Source organism: Hirundo rustica, chromosome 1 (assembly GCF_015227805.2).
Source record: "Hirundo rustica isolate bHirRus1 chromosome 1, bHirRus1.pri.v3, whole genome shotgun sequence".
In the NCBI taxonomy this organism is placed as follows: Eukaryota; Metazoa; Chordata; class Aves; order Passeriformes; family Hirundinidae; genus Hirundo; species Hirundo rustica.
In genome coordinates, this window is record NC_053450.1 from 93,802,579 (window position 1) to 93,810,534 (window position 7,956).

General features: G+C 39.0%; 1 long non-coding RNA gene across 1 annotated transcript in view; it reads right to left on the reverse strand.

The window, feature by feature from the left end:
* Nucleotides 1-7,034, reverse strand: part of LOC120755719 (uncharacterized) — a 28,945-nt gene extending 21,911 nt beyond the window's left edge. Inside the window, exon 1 of the long non-coding RNA XR_005701868.2 lies at nt 1,017-7,034. This is a non-coding gene — a long non-coding RNA (uncharacterized LOC120755719). The remainder of the gene's footprint in view (nt 1-1,016) is intronic.
* Nucleotides 7,035-7,956: the final 922 nt, after the last annotated feature.

The following is a 7,956-nucleotide window of genomic DNA, read 5'->3' on the forward strand; positions in this document are numbered from 1 at the left end:
TATTTACAAAAATAAAATAAAGACTCAAATATTATGGTTACAAGTATTGTCTAAATTGAGGCAAACAATCAGAAGCACCAGAAAATTACTTTTTTGGGGTTTTTTTTCTGCAATGAAATCCATCCTGCACATACTCCATGGACTCCAGATTCTGCTCTGTGAGCCCAGCAAGTCACACACACTCTGAGACATTCAGAAGATTAGGCACATGCCCTTAAATTTTTTTAATTACTTAGCATCAAGTTCTGTGAGAGAGGAAAGGGTGCGCTCCAACTTCTAGATATAATGAAACAACCAGAATACAAAAAAACCACAAACTGCGAGAAATTCACAACCATATCAAGCCCATCAGCTTGCAAAGACAGGCATCCCCTCATGAAAAGGTGGTGAGTTTTGTACAGACAAGCTTTGAGGAGAATCGTATCTTTAGACAAAAGGAGTTGCAACAATTCATGCTTACTTGTATGCATGCTATGTCACTCAAAGGAAAAGCAAAAATATCATTACCAAAAAGGCCAGTTCAAATGGGATGTAGCTGCTCAAGCCAAAACTGAAATATACGGTCACTTTACAGACATCATGTGCAGTGGCATAGGCAGCTGCATTTACATGCACATTAAAAGGCCTTTAAGTTGTATCTAAACAGTAATGCTAGCACTGTGTATAAGTGTATGAGTAAACATTGGTGTAGTCTCTCGGGCTATGGAGCCTTTTTCCACAGTCTCAGTATTGACTGATGACAGTTTTCAGCACATGATTCTCGTGCTGGGTATAAATTTGACAAGTTTGCAGAAGAGCTGCCTCTGAAAACATAGAAATTAAAGATGTTCCTACTCCTCTTTAATTACTAAATAATGGTATTTTCCCACTTTTGCTTTGTAAGGGAGTCAGAAGTATTTCATATCAATGCCCCTCTGCACACCTGCCTCTCCCCCAGCCCCACCAGCAAGGACATTGCCTTTAGGAGCACAAGATGTGCGATCTCATCCTTTGGCTATCTCACTTACACTTCTTACCTGCAGGTCAGAAGGGTAGCGGTTGTTGTGACTGCTGTGCTGCTGGAGGTGGGGTTTGAATGAACTTAGGCCGAAGAAACAGAAACAGGTGAGTACAACATAAGGCTTTTCTACTGAGCATTTCACTGCCTGTAACTACATATAAGTTAGCTGTACATTAATTTCTGCACTATCTCTGTGAAATATTGAGTATAAGTGAACAGTACAGTGGCAACACCATAATCTATCCATTAAAATTTTTTTCCATTTCAACAATGTTTCCAAATTTAGCATTTACCACAACTGCTAATTTGTTGTGCATGCTTCACTATGCATGACCATCTACAAATGAAGTATAGCATTGCAAATATTCTTTCTTGGTAAACTTTGAGGCAAGACCTGTAGCAGAAATAATGGCAAATGTAGTTAGAAAAGAAAAACAAACAAAAACAAAAACAAAAACACTTATGCTTTTGGGCAAAACATTGGCCATATTTTGAATTCCCACTCATTTTTAACTAGGGTTTTTTTTAAGAACAAGTTGTAACATAATAAGAAGTTTAACCTGACCTGAAAAACTCACAGGAAGTATCTCTGTTGGCATGAGACCTGGGAAACCCATTGCCTCTTCTGTAATTCCCACTTAGGATTTCATTTCCCTCTTTTGGTGGGTCAGAAATAGTTTGATTTTCAGAACTTCTGGTTATGTTACACAGCTAAAAGCACAGAGCAGGTGAAAATTTATAGTCCATAAAGAAACTGAACCGATACTGTGAAATGCAGTGCAAATACTTTTAAAGCCAAAGGTGGTTTTTGATCCTATCTATATAATATAAAGTGACATGGCAAAATTCTTTACTTCTATCACATCCTGGAGTTGTGGCATCAAAGAGAAAGGGAGGTGCTCAGGTATTTTAATTGTGTCAGTGAACCGCTTGGATTTTCTTCTCTTTAACTCTGAATTTCCTGTCAAAATGATTGGTTTGGAAATGCTGCTGTTTTAATTTCAAGTTACATTTGCTTTACTTTCTTCCTAATGTTTTTCTTTGGGAATAATGGTGTGAAATTCATAGCAGCCAGAGTGCAGGGGAATCTAGCAATTCTTCATCACAATCATTAATAATGTATTTCTCTACATTCTTAAGGGATCATATTTCCATAGGCAGTTGCAATTAATTCAAAGCAACAGTACAGTGAAAAAAAACAAAACGCAATGAAACCCACAACAGACCCTCCTACCCTAAGGGCTCTTGTCCAAATAGATACAACCATTACAGATCAGACCTTGTGTGTTTTATAGCAGATGATAATGCAGAATTGACAAGCAAGTGAGCACAAATATTATCAACAGAAGTACAGATGAGAAGGTCCCTTCAGTTGTCGAATAAACATATCCTGATATGTTGATTTCAGAGCATGTTTAGCTCAGGTCTTGTGTCCTGGTGAAGAGAAAGGATCTTCTATTGAGCATTGTGTCAACTGTACACAACTTGTATAATCAAGGAGAAAAAAACCCTAACAAAATAGGAGCAACTTTCACAAAAAGGATGTAATAGAAGGAAATTAATGGATCTATCTTTTATGTTGATGGTACAGGGAGACTGGTTGTTAAATTCTGTGGTAATAGAATGGGCTTCAATACGTTTTTCATGTGTGTGGTTTCATCATGGTTGTTGCCTAGCTGCAGAGAAGGGTCCACCAAATGCATGGGAGTAATTTTACTGAAGTGGATATCTGTGTTTAGTTGGAAACTCATGTTTAAGAGGGTTTTTTCCTTCCTTTAACATTGCAGATTGAGTTAGTTACAGCCAAGTGTAAAACAGTGAAAAACAGGCATAAAACCCAGACTAATATATTTTTGATATGATATATGTTAACTGTTGAATCCCTATTGCTGAAATTAGTGGCCTTATGTTAGAAATTTCATGTTGCAGTCTGCCATTTGTTTTGACACATACAATTATAAATCCTGAACACTTCAGCTGTAGCTACTGATTGGCCATAGCCGTATCAGAAAATACATGGATGATGTGACTTGACTGCATTTTAATACTTTCTGTGAAGTAATATTGCTAATATTCTCTTCACAATCCTGTGTCTGAAAAGGTTTAAAGGCTTTTTTTCCCCATTTGCATGTGCAGCGTAGCTTGTTGACAGACTGCAATCCTGCTGCCTTTGAAACACACATCACCCCAAAAGGTGGAGTTCATTTCACAAGGTTTTCAAACTTTTCCAGAGTACTTTTAGCAGAGTCTCACGGCTACTCTTGCCTCCTGAGTGTGCTGTCCTAACAGCATCTGGCATCTCCTGCAGGGGCTCACACTGGCAAACAGCATTAGGCCTGACCAGCACTGCATGTTTAGGAATGTGAGGCCAGTAGGGAGCAGTGGGAGAAAGCCAGTGGCATGTTTAAAGTTCAGTAACAGAAACATAAAGACAGAGAACTCCAGCACGGTTCCACAGAAGGATTTGGATTGGGCCCTTATGTGAAGCCACCAACAGCTTGTGAACTCTCCCTTAGCTCTGCTCTGCACTTAGTGAGGGCACCTTGCACCCCTTGGCCAGCTGCTTTCTATAAGACTGATAAAAAATTATCATTGTAAATTCTTTGTGGAATCCAGTTGGTTAACAGACCATGATTTCAGTGCAGCATATGATACTGGAGGAGTGTGGCAGTAATAGTAATACTGTAAATGCTGCCAGGTACTTGTATGGTATTTTGCAAAACATCCACATTTCTGTTTGCATGGTCTTTGCACTATAGTAGTTATATCAGTATATGTTATATTTCTGTACATAAAACCATAAAATGCTCTTTATAAAGTAGTTAAACCACAGTGACTACTTCTCTTCAGCAAAGTTCTAAATGTCTAAATGTCTTTTATTACCACAGTAATATAATGTGTTACACTTTTACCAGAGTTTCAGTATTTGCTCTCAGCTTTTTAAGTTTTTAATACTACATGAAAACAAAGAATATAAATATAGCACTAAATAGGCTAATTATTTCCAGATAGTAACTTGAGAGTATGTTGTCTAAGAACAGCATTTTGGAAAATGACATTACTGAATCATTTAAAATTTGAGACTTTTGTATAATCATATTTTGTGCCCTTTCAAGTTCCTTTTTTATCACAGTTCAAGCTGTAAAACCTTTTGCCTCTTCTACCTCTAGAGAACACTCTCCACTAATATACAGACTAAATTGTGTTTGGAAATGAAAAAATATATAAAAACCAAAGGTTTCAAGACCATTAGTATTTAGGTAGAATAGGCACTTATTTAACAAAAGCAATGAGCAGGATATGAATGCGAACAAAATCTGTAAATTGTTTTTGCATAACATTTCTAGAAGTGTATTTTCAATAAAAATCCATATTTTAGGTATGTTTTCTTGCCCAGTTTTAATGTGAACAAATACTAAAACATTTAATTAGATGTCATGAGATCATGCTCTATTATATAACTATGTGCTGTAAACATGCATTTCCCTCAACCGAAATACAACACAGCCATAGAAATAAGAAGAAAACTGCTTACCTTCCTCCCTTAGAAAATATTCCCTGAAGGCAGAGTAAATCTGATTATAAAATGAAGAACAAGGCTGAAATGTACAACTCACACACATACAAACAGCACATACAATCGCCTCCATGAGGAATGCCTGTTTCTAGCCTTCTGTACATGTTTATCATTTTTTCACATTCTAGTTATGCTACAAGGACTCAAACTACACTTAAAATGCTATTCTGCAGCATAGCTATAGGCACCAACATATCGCATAAATGGTACTTACTGTTCCAGAAGTCACCTATCATTCTATAGGAAATTTACACCTCCAAAAGAGGGATGTGTTACAACTGAGCAGATTGCGGCAAAACACAGCGCCGGCTTGTCAGAGAAAGTTGTTACTTTCAGAGATCAGCACATATTCATTCACAGAGCACAGTAGCTTTACATTTATGTATGTGCATGCGTACCTACGCACACACGCAGACAGACACACAGAAGGAGTCACAGCGTGTCTCTCACAACTGCATGCTAATTGCTGAATAAGGGGAAAATCTTGTTAGTATTACACGCCATCGTTTTTCTTGACCATGGGTTTTGCATACATTTTTCATGTAGTACGACCAAGACTGGTGATGCTACAAAGCATTTCTAACTCAGGAGTAATTATTCACATAAGGAACTGAACTCATTTTGGCTTCCCCAGTGAGAGCGCTGCAACTGCAGCAGCAGTGCAGGGTCCCTGTGCTGGCACTCACTTGCTGCAGTCTTTGTGCATCAGTATACATTATAAACTAATTAGTAACACAAAGACATCTGATACCAAAGAACTAAAGAAAATCACAGCGAATCAATCAGATCCTACAGCAGGCATGTAGATTGGCTGTAAAAACATTTAACAGCAGGTAGATTTTTTTTTTCTTTTCCTGTGCTGTCAAAGTTAAAGGTACCAAAAGGAAGCACACACTAAGACATTTTTTGTTCCACTGTGATATTGATCCAATGCCAGACGTAGTGAAACACAATGGGCACACAGTCAGCCTTGGTAAATTAGGTAGATTAGAGATCATTTGATGGTATTCTATTGTTGCTATTGTAATCACAGTAATTTTCACTGGTAATGGTGCTTCGTGATGAAGTGCGGTTCTCACAGGATAATTGTGAAAGGTATCGAAAGATTCAGGGTGTAGCATCTGGTTTTAAAAGCTCTTCAGATTCAAATTGGCATTTTACTTTATCTTGAAAATTTATTAGAGATTCAGATCATGCTGGTTTAAATGGAAAGGTGAAAGCAGGGTAATTTCAATCTATGAATTATTCAGATTCAGACTGGTGAAATTGCCATCCATGAACTGATTCTCTGACAGTCTCTTTTGCAGAGCCTCCATTACGCTTGTCATTTTTATTTCTTTATCTACAATCTTTCCCTCAGTTACTGAGCTTGTCCCTTAGGGCTGTGCTTCACAAACCAAGTATTTAAAATTGGCAATAGCCTAAATGTGTTGCTGTCTTGATTTGCAGTCTCCACATGCTGTCTTTTCCAAATGATTAAAAGCCACATTCACGATAGTGTCTGTTAGGCTCTTCGATTAGATGAATTAAATTTAAAAAAAAAAAAAAAAAAAAAGCCAGCAAAGAGAAGAGACCAGGGTGTCATATCGAAGAAGAGCTATGTTCCTGTAACAGTCCAGCAAAGAAAGTGGTGCTTTGTGCTTGTTCCTTTGTTGTCAGTGTAACCCATTCTAGTTGCATAGCATCACGCAGAAAGAAACAACTGTTAAAGCAGGCTGACTTCATGCCCCGGTTTCCAGCAGGAGCAGATAAGGGCTGCGTTATAGACAGACTAATCCACACAAATGTACAACCAGACACCGACCGCAATTAACAGCTTCTTACAGGCAAGAAAAACAGAAGTAGCAGTAGTAGTAATTGTAGTTGTAGTATTTGTAGTATTAGAAGAAGAAGCAACTGGATACCCGAAAGGGTTTCGTTCTCTCAGACTCCAGCTGATACAGATTGCAATCCCAGAGACTCTCCACTTGATGGCTGGTTGTGTCATTGCTAGTCGACTGCTGCCCTGTATCCAGAAGGACTGGGACTGATTTAGGTCAGAGGGTCTGGTTTCTTGTTTGAGCTTTGCCCTAACTGATGTAAGAAATTGCGGCAATCTGTATTACCAGTCTATCTGACCCTGGGATGCTGGCACAGCTTCGGCCATGGAATACCTGCAAAAGGCCCCGGTCGGACACGCAGTGACAAGCGCCATCTCCTTTGTCCTATTGCTGCAGGTACATCACCGTAGCATAAAGGAAAAAACCCTCTTTGTACGCAAAGTGGGAAATCAGGCGTTCTTCCTCAGAGGCAATTTGGGTACAGAGCTCCGAGCAGTCCCTGCTCAGCTGAAAATGCTGCCAGGCAGAAGCCAACACATCCATGCTGTGTCTGTTCCTACGCTAACACCAGGAATATTCCCCTCATATGAAAAAGATAAGAATAAAAAAAATCTATGCTGCTTTGTGCCTGGTTCTATGCGTCTGCTTTGCCGCACTGCGACTAGAAAACTGCAGCAGTAAGAGCTCTGGCAGTTGCGATAATGTAGAAAGCAGCAGCTCTGTGACACAGCAGTCAGCTGACTCGCAGTGTTATCATTCAATGTCCTCTATAGAATAAGGCCAGTTTCTAAGGTAGCACCAGGAGGATGACCTTGCATACAGAAACTGGGTTAGGAGTGGCAAGACGTGTACACCTGCAAGTGATTTTTGTGGTGTAGCATTATCATCAGGAATGTGTCAGTCTAATGGTCTCTTTTCCCTCTCTTCTCTCCTCCTTTGCCAAACAGAACTGTTGAGCAGTTTTTGCTTTTATCATGAAACCGTCAATATGATCATGTACAGCCGATGGCAACTATCATCATCAATAACAGTGTTTGCATAAGCTGTTTTAAAAATATTTCTTTTAAACCACATTTCCACAAGAAATTGTAGGTTTTTATTAACTTGCCCCTCTCCGCAACTATGGCTGTGCTCCAGGAGAGAGAAAGTTATCAGGTGAACACCCCTGAAATGCAAATCCTAATTGACAAGAGTGTGTCTCTGAGTTCTTTGAGGAATCTGACTGCCTAGACTGGTTTTCACGGTTCTCTGTAGCTCCCAACTAAATTCACTGGGAACAGCTTGTTGTTCCTGCCTCTAGGAAATCGGAGGGGAGAACTTTAAACTTATAGTTGGAAAATATGGAAACTTAATAAATTTCTGAGTCAACGGGAGTCAAGTGCCCCACCGCTACCTGGGGCTTTGAAAGGTCCCATGGGGAGCATCAGGCAAGCTCTTGAAAACCTTCAGCATGTGTATGCCTACTTAAATTATACCTGAAGCTAGAGCATTTTGTCAGAAATAGCCATAAATCAACTTGCCAGTCACTTACTGAATTATATATTATATATTATATATTA